This window comes from Jaculus jaculus, chromosome 3 (assembly GCF_020740685.1).
Source record: "Jaculus jaculus isolate mJacJac1 chromosome 3, mJacJac1.mat.Y.cur, whole genome shotgun sequence".
Lineage (NCBI taxonomy): Eukaryota > Metazoa > Chordata > Mammalia > Rodentia > Dipodidae > Jaculus > Jaculus jaculus.
Window position 1 is genome coordinate 147,722,528 of NC_059104.1, and position 12,504 is coordinate 147,735,031.

Here is a 12,504-nt window from a genome sequence, read left to right on the forward strand (position 1 = left end):
ACCAGCTCATGTGAGTTGTGTAGACTCCAGGGGAGGTGCTCCATGACCCTCTTCTCTCGGTTCTCTTCCTCCTCCCTGGGCGTCTCCTGCGGTCAGAGCCTCACCCCGGTTCTCTTTTCACCTTCGTCTGTGGCCTTGACTCTGCTCTTTGTGGGGTATCCTCCTCCACGGTGAGGTGGCCATGTGGGTGGAGATGGAGAGGAGAGGCAAGAGTGGAGAGCAGCCACTCTCCACCCCCAACACGCCACAAACACACACCAAGTACCACACGCACACACACGTGGGCACACACGTCACACGCGCACTGCTCACTTGCAGCCCCTCACACTGGCTCTGCCTCCAGGAAAACTGCTCCCCTCCCTAAGCACGGCCTGTCGTCCCGTCCTTCCTCCCTCCTCCTCCTCACAGACCTCGCTGGAAGAGGAACACAACCCTTCCTTGTCCCCCCTCTTGATATTTCCAGTAAAAGCACCTCGAACACAATCTCACTGCCACAGCCCTAATTATGTGTGAAATCATTTTTTTTTTTTTTTTTTTTTTTTTTTAGCTAGAAACCAAAGCAAACAAGCACACACAGAGAAGCCCATTCTCCGCGCCCAGGAGGAGCTGGCCGGCCTCAGGCTGCACAGAGGCCCGGCTGTGTTTCCCAAGCTGCCTGCTCAGCCGCCCGCCCCAGTGCCTCCCAGTCCCACCATCCACGCCTTAGAGGAAAGAGGGACGTGTCCGTTTGTCCTGCACCTTCTACACAAGCTTATAGGAACCTCCCACACGCTGGGTGTGTGGCTGGTACTCTATGGGGCCACTAAGACATGCCACCTCAAAAAATGAGTGTCCTCAGGAGTAACTGAGGCAAGAAGCTTTTCCTCAGGAGACAGGGAATCTTTTCCTGAGCAAGTCAGGCCAGATTTCACCTTTGGCTACTCTCATTATTTTTTTTATTTAAAAATATCATACCCTAGGATTTTCTATTGTTTCGTTATATTTTCTTCTTTGAAAGTGTTTGAATCCCCTCCACATCATGGTTCATAGGTAGCTGCTGTCTCTTGTTTCCATTTCTTGGCCTTCCCATACCTTCACTTCCCTTCCACTGGCAACACCATTCAAATGTATTTTTTTCCTTTTTTGTGTATTTATTGATGCGAACTTTATGAACATATTGGTCATATTCCCATTGGGTTATAGTCTCATGTTCCCTTTCCCCCACCCCTATTTCACTGAAGGCTCTCCTCAGTGGGGTCATTGGTATCCACTGTGGGGTCATGAGTGCGCTCCCTGTGGGGAGGGCATCCCCTGGGGATACTCCCTCCCATACTGTGGCTCTTCCAGTCTTCCTGGCACCCATTTCTGCAATGTTGCCTGAGCTTTAGAGGGCAGGTTGTAAGTCTCCTTTAGTGTTGAGCTTTCTGCATCCTTCTCTGGATTTCTGCTTAATGAGTTGTGGGGCTCCTCAGTGTCTATCGCCTTCTGCCTGGAGGAGGTTGTCAGGCTAGCAGTGAGAGCAGCACTTGTATAATCTGTCTCTTCCTCCATGATGTCTCCTGGGACCTGGCAGATGTCATAGAGATGGCTCCATCTCCTGCTAGGCAGTTGGCTTTCTTTTCTTGTTGTACAAATAGCTATTGTGTCTCCCGAGTATTCACTGCCATTGGGAAAAAGCAGATTATTCAATCAAGAGTGAGAACAGTATGGATCAAAGGTGGTAAGAACAGTTACGGGAACATCTTTAGCTAGGCATACCCTCTCATCTCAGTTAAAGGACAGTGATAGCTTCCCTCTATGGCCTTCCTATCCATAGACTTTTGACTTGGTTCTCAGGACCAGGTATGAATTCTCTCCCACTGCGCAGGCCTCCTATCCAATCAGAGAGCAGATGATTACCCCTGCAACCTCCGTGCCACTATTGCACAGGTGTGTGCCTCTTGCCTGGCTGGTTGATTTTGTAGCCTGCAGAATGCCCTGCTTGTTCACCCTGTTGGTGACCAGTATCCTCCAGCAGCTCTCACAGCACTTCGCAGCACTATGAGGGCTAGCCAGCCGGGCGCTGGCTCTGTCTCAGTTCCAGCATGATATCAGCCTGTGAGATCTAAAATGTGTGTGTGTACACACATGCATGTGCACACACACACACACACACACACACACACACACACACACACACACATGCTAGGATCTCCTACTGCTACATATGAATGTCAGATGCATGTGCCACTTGGAATCTGGCTTTATGTGGGGGCTGAGAATCAAACTCAGGCTGACAGGCTTTGAAAGCTAGAGCCTTTAACCACAGAGCCATCTGTGTGTGGTGGGCATTTACATCTATGCGTCTTTGAAAAGATAATGTTGTGGTGATCAAAAGGGATTTTAACTTGGGCTGGAGAGATGGCTTAGCGGTTAAGCGCTTGCCTGTGAAGCCTAAGGACCCCGGTTCGAGGCTTGGTTCCCCAGGTCCCACGTTAGCCAGATGCACAAGGGGGCGCACGCGTCTGGAGTTCGTTTGCAGAGGCTGGAAGCCCTGGCGTGCCCATTCTCTCTCTCCCCCTCTATCTGTCTTTCTGTGTCTGTCGCTCTCAAATAAATAAATAAATAATTTTTTAAAAAAAGGGATTTTAACTTACATAAGTGCTATTGATTGACAGCCCCTCTATTCCTAGGTCTTTAATTTTGTATTTAGACGATGTATCTGTGCTGTTATAGTCTTTCTACGTAAGACCACTGCATAATAGCCCAGCATATGACACCAGTGGGTTGTCAATCCACTTGCCTGATGATGGGCTTCTGGTTAGTGCCAACTCCTGGCTACCACCAATAATATGATAGAAAAGATCTGTGTGTGGGTTAAGATCACTTGGTATTATCCAACTTTTCAGTGATCTATAAAGTAAAAAAAAAAACAATGTGGCTTTTTGTTAGTTTGCTTAATTGTGTTGGTTTGTTTCTTACGGTCCTTGAGCTAAAGTATCTCTTCAAAAAGATCTTAGTGGCTAGGGAAATGGCTCAATGTATAAAGTGCTTGCCATGCAAGCATGAATGCCTCAGTTCAGATCTCCAGAGTCCACATAAAGCCAGACACTGGAGCTGAGTGTGTGCAATCCCGGCACGCCTGTGGCGAGGCAGGCAGAGACCAGAAAAGCCCCCGTATCTCATGGACCAGCGAGCCTGGTGAACAAAGCAGCGAACAATGAAAGGTCCTGCCTCAAACTAGGTGGACAGTGAGGAATGACACCTGACGGTATCCTCTAACCACATGTGTACAGCGGCACGGGTGCCTCTGCATGTCCACACATGAACATCTACTCACGTGCATGTGCGTGCGCACACACATATACACACACAGAGGAGAAAATATTCTTAGGCACCAGGGATGGTGGTATACAGGCCTATGATCCCAGACCTTAGGATGCTGAGACAGGACTATGAGTTCTACACCAGTGTCAGCTACATAGTGAATTCAAGGCCAGCTTGTTGCAAGAAATCAAGGGCTGCAGATGTAGTTCAGCAGTAGAGCAATTGTCTACCATGATCAAAGCCCAGAATTATTTAATTTCCAGCACCAGGGGAGAAAAAAATTTAGCTTATTAGACACATGGGTGCATCCTTGGTCTCTCTTTTTTTTTTTTTTTCAAGGTAGGGTCTTGCTCTAGCCCAGGCTGACATGGAAATTACTATGTAGTCTCAGGGTAACCTCAAACTCACAGCAATTCTCCTACCTCTGCCTCCTGAGTGCTGGGATTAAAGGCATGTGCTATCACCACACCTGGCTCATCCGTGTCATTTTAACAGGGGCTCAGGCAAAAAGACCATGAGATCCAGAGCAGTCTGGACTACAGAGCAAGAACCTTTCTCAAAACAACAACAAACAACTCTCTCAGCATTCATATTTCACCTTCTATTAAATGTTCATTTATACCTGCTATTAGACATTTTCCCAAGTTTACACACACACACACACACACACACACACACACACACACACACTTCCTCCTGGGGTTATGATAGGAATTCCATTAAATATACATTAATTAAAAAGGACAGTTTGAGCTGTGATTGTGGCTCTGCTGTACAGTGTATGCCTAGCATGCATGAGGCCATGAATTTGAGCTCCAGCACTGTAAAAGAATAAAAGAAAAGCAGTTTGCATCATTACAATAAGTCATGCCACCCAGAATTGTGATCTACAACTGAAATATAATGCAAACCATATGCATTATATATGCAGACTTACAAAAACTGCTCAACACCACACATGGCTACTTACTATGAATCAGACACCATAGGTCTATTTCCTTCTTTATTCCCATGTTCATTAATTAATTTAATTAATTAATTACTTAACTTATTTACTTATTTATTAGTTTCTTGAGACAAAGTTGTCTATGTAATTGCTGGCTAGCCTGAAACTTACTATATAGGCCTTGAACTTATAGCAATCCTTCTGATTTTTTTCATTATGATTTTGTTATCATTGCAAATGTTGTCTTGGTTTTGAATTGGCTTTCTTATAGTACAGGGATCTTAAATCTGGAAAATTTGCTAATTTTCATTACTAATACCAGAGGTTTGTGAATTCTGCTGGAATTTTACCTAGCTGATCACCTTACTATAAATAATGACATTTTTCTCTTTCCTTCTAGTTACTTTTTCTTGTCCAATTATATTGACCCACCTCAAATGTTATGTCAAATAATAAACATGTTTCTAACTTTATGAGAAATGTCTATAAAGTTTCTTATTAATGATGAGATTTTTGGTAGATAATTTTCATGAAGGTTGTTCCTCCCTGTTGCAGTCAGGTTCGCATTGCTGGTAGAAATCACCCGACCAAGAGCAGCTTGTGGGAAAGAGATTTATTTTGGCTTACAGACTCAAGGGGAAGCTCCATGATGGCAGGGAAGATGATGGCATGAGCAGAGGGTGGACATCACCCCCTGGCCAACATCAGGTGGACAACAGGAACAGGAGAGTGTGCCAAACACTGGCAAGGGGAAACTGGCTATAACACCCATAAGCCCGCCCCCAACAACTTACTGCCTCCAGGAGGTGTTAATTCCCAAATCTTCATCAACTGGGAGCCTAGCATTCATAACACCTAAGTTATGGGGGACACCTGAATCAAACCCCACACCATCTAGTAATATTCTAAGCATTAAAAAAAAACATAAACAAGTACATACTTTCTTTAAACCATTTCTATAGCAATTAAATAGAATGAAATTGCCTCTGTCTTTGCGTGGGCTTTTCTATTTTTGTTAATAACTATAATGAACCACATTGACTTTTTAAAAAATTTTTTGTTTATTTATTTGAGAGCAACAGAGAGAAGGAGGCAGAGAGAGAGACAGAGAGAGACAGAGAATGGGTGCGCCAGAGCTTCCAGCCTCTGTAAACAAACTCCAGATGCGTGCGCCCCCTTATGCATCTGGCTAACGTGGGTCCTGGGGAATTGAGCCTCGAACCGGGGTCCTTAGGCTTCTCAGGCAAGCGCTTAACTGCTAAGCCATCTCTCCAGCTTTGCATTGATGTTTTTAAATGAACTTTCCTTGCTTTCTTTGGATAAAGCCAACTTCATCATGATGTTTTATTTTTCTTTGAAAATACATATTTGGATTAGTTCAATTGGTATCTTATTTAGGATTTTCACATTTAAGTTTATAAATGAAAAATATCTATAGTTTTCTTTGGAGACCAGTTTGGGATCAAGACTTGGCTATCTGTCCTCTGATGGCATATGCCTTAATCCCAATACTCAGAAGGTAGAGGCAGAGGGATTGTGAGTTCAAGGTCAGCCTGGATACATATTGAGTCTCACAATTTAGAAAAACCAGCAAAAAAAAAAGGATGATTTAATCTAGTCAAAGGTTTTTATAATAAATAAAGTTATATTTTTATGTAATATAAATATGTTATATATTTTATATAATATAAATATATTATATATATAATAAATAAAATTATATGATTATAATTTTATATTTTAGTTTTTAAATATGTATTGCTGTGTTCAAGTGTTCTATTTCATTTTGTTTGTTAGTTTTTTGATTGTTATTCAAGGTAGAGTCTTGCTCTAGCCCAGGATGACCTGGAATTAACTGTGTAGTCTCAGGGTAGCCTTGAACTCACAGCACTAATGCTACCTCTGCCTCCCGAGTGCTGGGATTAAAGACGTGCGCCACCACGGGCAGCTAGTTTCCTTTTCTTAGCACTCCTTCCATGTTGATTTTTACATCCCCTTCACACCGTCCTCTCCCTGACATACTGGCATCATCGAGGTTATTTATAACCCATTATTTAAGATTTATTTTATTTATTAGAGACAGAAAGAGAGAGGAGAGAAAGAGTGAGAATGGACACACGAGGGCCTTTAGGCACTGCAAACAAACTCCAGATGCATGTGTCACCATGTACATCTGGCTTACATGGGACCTGGAGAATCGAACCTGGGTCCTTAGGCTGCACAGGCATGTTCCTTAACAGTTAAGCCATGTCTCCGGCCCTATGAACCATTTTTACTAATTCTCACAGTTTCTTTTTTGCTTTACTTTTTTTTTAAAAAAAATATTTATTTGCAAGGATAGAGTGAATGGGCAAAACCAGATCCCTTACGGTTGCAAACGAAAGAGACATGCTCCACTGTGCATATCTGGCTCTGTGTGTGTATGGGAATCAGACCTGGGCTGTCAAGCTTTCCATGCAAGTGCCTTTAGCCACTGAGCCATTTCTCCAGCCGCAAAGTTTCTTTTTTAGAGACGACACATCTTAGTTATTTATTTACAGGTCCTTATTGCTTATGCCTCATTGTCCCTGCCCAGTGAGCAATCTGATGTCTGCGCACTCCTTGTGTTTGTGTAGGGTCTGCTGCTTTTCTTGTAAATGCTCAGACTCTTCTCACCTGTTTAGCATCCTGAGAATCCTCTGTTATGCTTTTGACATGATCATTTGTTTATTTTGAGTCATTCTGTCCCCTGAACTTGTAGTCCATGAACTTTTAGAATCCAATTTTTTTCCTTTAAAAAAAAAAAATTCAGTGAAGATCTTAGTAATTATTTCCTCTTTTCCATATGATTTTTCTACCTGGAATTCTTTCATGTGCTCCACTAAATGCCACACACGTTTCTGGGTGAGGGGATTACAACACTGGGTATGACAAAGCCATCATGGAAATTAAGTGTGGTGCAGGGAGACAAACAGTACACTAATGATGATATAATATGTCAGAGACAGAAGAAGTGCCATGGAGAAAAAGTAAAGCGGGAAAGAGAACCAGGCAAGGCTGTGGGCTGGTACAAAGGTATCTCTGAGCACAGCTCTAAAAGCAGCCGGCAGTGAGGCATGCAGAGTGAGGGGACAATCTCAGCAAAGGAGAGAGATGCCAGGTCAACAGTCATGACAGCTGAACATGCCTGGCTTGTCTGAGGGACAGAGACCAGGGAAGACAGGACAATGAGAAGGGCAGAACAGCGAGAAGTAACTGCAGGCAAGTCAAGTGGGTCCTTGTGGTCACAACAGGGATGTGGATCTTTATTCTGAGGAAGCAAAGGCCATCAAAAGTTCCAAACAGAACAGTGACAGTGTGGATTTCTTTTGTAAAGGACTCATGCTGGCTGCCTCAGGGACTGCATACAGTAAGGAAAACAGAGCAAAATTAGTTAGGGAAATATTGCAACAACCCAGCAAGAAATAGTGGTGGCTTGGACTGGGCCGGGGGTATGGAGATAGAGGGAGGTAGTCAGGCATGAATATGTTTTGACAGTGGAGCCAGTGGGATTTGGTAAATATGTGATGTGGGGTATGAAAGGAAGATAGTAATCAAAGACCTTTCAAAGTCATGGGGTGGCTATAGCAGCTGCAAGCATTCTCTCAGACCCAACAGTGTCAAAGAAGATATTATCTCTTATATTTCACTCATAGAAGTGAGGAAACCTCCCAGAAACTACCCAGCAGAATTCTCCTCTCTCCCTGGCCAGAACTGTGTCACGTGCTGATGCCTACACCAATCCCTGGTAAAGAAACTAACATGGGCCAGGTGTGGTGGCACATGCCTCTAATCCCAGCACTCGGGAGGCAGAGGTAAGAGGATCACTGTGAGTTTAAGGCCACCCTGAGACTACACAGTGAATTCTAGGTCAGCCTGGACTAGAGTGAGACCCTATCTAGAAAAAAAAAGAAAGAAAGAAAGAAAGAAACTAACATGATCAACTACACACCTGGTGGATGGTGGAGGATCAATGTCGAAAGTTCTTCTCTGACCTCGACACGCACATCTGATGTGCATATGACTGTATTCACACATAAAACACATGATGATAGATAGATAGATAGACAGACAGACAGATAGAGATGGACAGTTCAATGAAACTTCTAAAAGGCGACTGGAAGGGACTGCAAATACAAAGCAAAACCAAGACAGAAGCCATCTCCCCCCTCAACCTGTTGACTTTGTCTTGTGTGATAGAATGTCCTGTGTCCAAGCTTTGTTTAATTTGGTTTTTGTGGTGTTGGGAATGGAACCTCAGCTTTGTGATGCAAGGAAAATCCTGCACCATGAACTATACCTCCAGCCCACAATGGACATCCCTCAAGAGCCCTCTAATGTCCAGGACCAGACCTCCAAGGGGCTCTTAGGGTGCAAAATTCAAGATGCCATTATTCTCAGCTTTGTGCCAGACATGGTCCTCAGAGGGAGCGTTTCTTTCTCTCTCGTGCCTTAAATGTCTTCCTTGCTGCACCACTCACTGCAACCCTAAGGGGACCATTTAAGTTGAATCACTTGAGTGTAAAGAAAAAGGAATTAAATATTTAAACATGAATGTTACAAGCTTTTTAAAAAGGCAAAAATCATTTCTTACTGCTTTTCAAACTACTAATAAAAAGTCCTGGAAGCATTTTACAGAGTAAGTAATCAAATTGCGTTAGCTTAGAGACCAGTAAAGTCTCATGTAGTTGCCACTGCCAAATGTCTGATGAGTCAAAACTCAATAAAGCAAACACCAAAACTGTCACTTCACGATATGAAAGCAACCCATCAAATTACAGGCTACACTATAAACATGAAAGCTGAATCAATGTCTCACTGGCAGAATGATACCTTTACCTCATGAATAGATAGAGCTACAGATGAGGCTGCACTGGCTGTTTAACTTTGCATCATACACCAAATAAAATACTGTCAGTCACCTTTCCATTACCATAGCAGAATATCCTAGATAATCAACTTATAAAGCAAAATGATTGATTTTGGCTCACTGTTTTAGAGTTTCCAGTCCAAATTGGGCAGGTCCAATGCTTTAAGTTCTCTAGAGGGTTGGGGTGGTGGGATGGCAGGTCACAGCAGGAACTGGTGGAAAAGCAAAATTTCTCACCCTGTGGCAAGGATGTAAAAGATGTAAAAGAAAGAAAGACAAAGAGCTAGAGTCCCACTATCCCCTTCAAAGGCACACCCCCAATGACCCAAAGACCTCCCACTAAGCTCCACCTTTCTATGTTTACTTGTGTGTGTAATGAGGTATGTGTGCATGTGTGTATGTGCTGTGCACACGTGTGTGTGCCCATGTGGCATTCAAGGAGGGTGTGTGCTTGCTTGTAGTGGGCTAAGGAGCAGAACATTGTGTGCCCCATACTCTGTTCCTCTTCCACTGGTTCTTATTTGAGCCTGAGTCTCTTACTGATCCATCAGCTTGACGTAGCACTGATAATTCTTGGGAATCCGCTTCCCTACAAAACTGGGTTTACAGACATACACGTCTAAATCCAGCTGCTTATTAGGAATGGAACTCAAGCAATCTTTCAGACCTCTTCAGCCCTCCTGCTTGTGCAGTATGTGCTTTCATCACTGAGCCATCTCTCAAATCCTGAGTTCACCATATCCCATTAGCACCATCAACTGGAGGCCAAGTCCTTAACACATGACCCTTTGAGGACATTCCAAGTTCAAACTATAGCAGTCATACCAACACTCATCATTGAAGTAGTTGGATGCTGAGTTCTTTTGTGTTGGAGATTGATGTGAGTCTTACATTTTATTTTAGAGCAATGTGGTTGATGTGCATACTGAGAGAGCAAAAGCAATGGTATTAGATAAAACTGTTGAGGCCTCAGTATCCAGGCAACAACAGACTGTATTCATAGCCACTGTATGCAACCCAGCCATTCACTTGCTCACAGCAAATAAAAACATATATTCTATGTGATAGAATAAAAATCATTCATGAAGCATTAAAATATAAAAAGTTCACTGGTTGGGTTGGGGTATGGTTAAACAGTAGTTACCTTGCATTTGTGAAGTCCCAGGTTACACACATACACACACACACACAGAGTCAATTGTTACTTAAAGGAGAGGCACTTGTACAATTTTGTGAGTTGCCAGCTAAACTAGCTGCATTTTTCATTGAACATTACTTTTACATGAAAGAACAATTGACCAAAAAAAATCCATTAAATCTTGAATATTTCCCAAAAATTTTTGTAAGAATAAAGGGAGACAGTCATTTCAAGGGAAATAACTGACAGTATTTGGGGCTAATAAAACCATTCAAACAAAATTTGAATTTTGGAAGATCTGCATCTGACATCATAAGTTTGATAGCTTCTCAGTACTTTTTTTTCTTTTCTTTTTTTTTTTTGGCTTTTCAAGGTAGGGTCTCACTTTAAGCCCAGGCTGACCTGGAATTCACTATGTAGTTTCAGGGGGGCCTCAAACTCTCGATGATCCTCCTACCTCCCTCAGTAAAAATTTTTGATGGTTACATTAACAAGTGTGATTCTTCTGATGGTACATAAAAATGGAAGATATGCATGCTGAGGGAATCAGGATTTCCAAAGTATCCTAATGGGTAGGATATCACCCCAAAAGCACAAGAGCAATCAGTAGATTTTAATGCAGCAGGCTGTGAAAGATTCACTGTGCTCAGGGAAGGGGATAAATATGAGCAAAGTACAATGATAAACATGTATGAAAATTCCATGACATAGCTGGATCTGGAAAACAAGTCATAACCATATCCAAACATAAGCCCACTCTCCATTAGCAAGCTACCACCAATCATGGGCTCCAAGAGGGCCTACACCTATTAAATTCTCTATAAAAAAGTAACGGTTATCTCATTTGTCTGGTGCTAACTTACTTTCTGTTGGAGAGTCTGCTTCTCTTTTTCAGATAGACGTAGATCCTAAGGAGAGAGCCACCCCATCATACCTCAAAAGGGCCCCAGCTGAAATTAAGAACAATTGGCAAAACAAGCAAGGGTGCTGGTTTCCTGGTGAACCGGGTACCAGCACAAGGGTGAAGGAGATCAACACAGAGAAAAACCAACTCCTACCAAATCAGATATCCAGAGAGCCAGAGGCCCCAACACCTCATCACTGAAGCAGACCAAAAATGAAGCTAACATGGCTCATGGAAATTTTGTGGAAGAGGAGGCGGAAAGAATGTCAGAGCCACATGTTGGGTCATGATATGCAGAAACATTTCTCCTACCCATAACTGTGGGCTAACTCCACAATGCATGACCCATATACCTCCACAAGGAGGGGTCAGGGGAGGGGTTAGGAAATGGATGAGCCTAACAATGGTACCAAATTGACTGTATTCGCTGAGTACAAAACGAATTAATAAAAAAAGAGTGTGTTTATTAAAAAATGCAATGATAAAAACTGTTAGTTTATATGCTAATTAATAAATTAGTAAGAAAAAATACATTGCTCTCATTTTAATATAAAATTGCAACTCATCTTTAAAAAACTACCCTTGTCAAGTTCTGGTGTAGAATCAAAAATATCTGCAATTATATGAAATAGCCATTAAAAGGGCTATCCTTATGTTTACAACTAGACATTCTCTCAAATATTTTTGTATAACTGTTCATGAATGTATATTACTTACATTAGCATGTAATGTGTCCAGCATTATTTTTTTTTTATTTGTTTCTTTTTCAAGGTACAGTCTCACTGGCTCAGGCTGACCTGGAATTCACTATGTAGTTTCAGGGTGGCCTCAAACTCACTACAATCCTCTGACCTCTGCCTCCTGAGCTGGGATTAAAGGCAAGTGCCACCATACCCAGCCAGCTTTATTTTAAAATAAATGAATACAATTTTATTCTCAAGCTTAATTTCTAATACAGTAACACAGATTGATATGACCCATAAAAACTTTTATGGGACTTTGATTTATTTTTATACAAAGTGGTAATATACCTACATCATAACAATGTTTGTTTGAAGGGTGCACATCTCATACAATGGCATGAAAACCCAATCATCATGTTGGTAAGCCACAAAACCTTCAAGGGATTCAATTCTTTTTTTTTTATTATTACTGGAATTCAGGGCCTTGCTCAAGCTAAGCAAATACTCTATCACTAAGCTATGTCTATAGTATAGGACTTCAATTATTTAGAATGTTCTAGGGGGTTGTAGGGATGGCTTAGCAGGTAAGACATTTGCCTGCAAAGCCAACGTACCCAGGTTTGATTCCCCAGGATCCACGTCAGCCAGATACACAAGGTG

At 42.4% G+C, this 12,504-nt stretch overlaps 1 pseudogene; it reads right to left on the bottom strand.

The window, feature by feature from the left end:
- Positions 1-12,173: 12,173 nt before the first annotated feature.
- Positions 12,174-12,289, bottom strand: LOC123459995 (annotated as a pseudogene).
- Between the last annotated feature and the right edge of the window lie 215 nt (positions 12,290-12,504).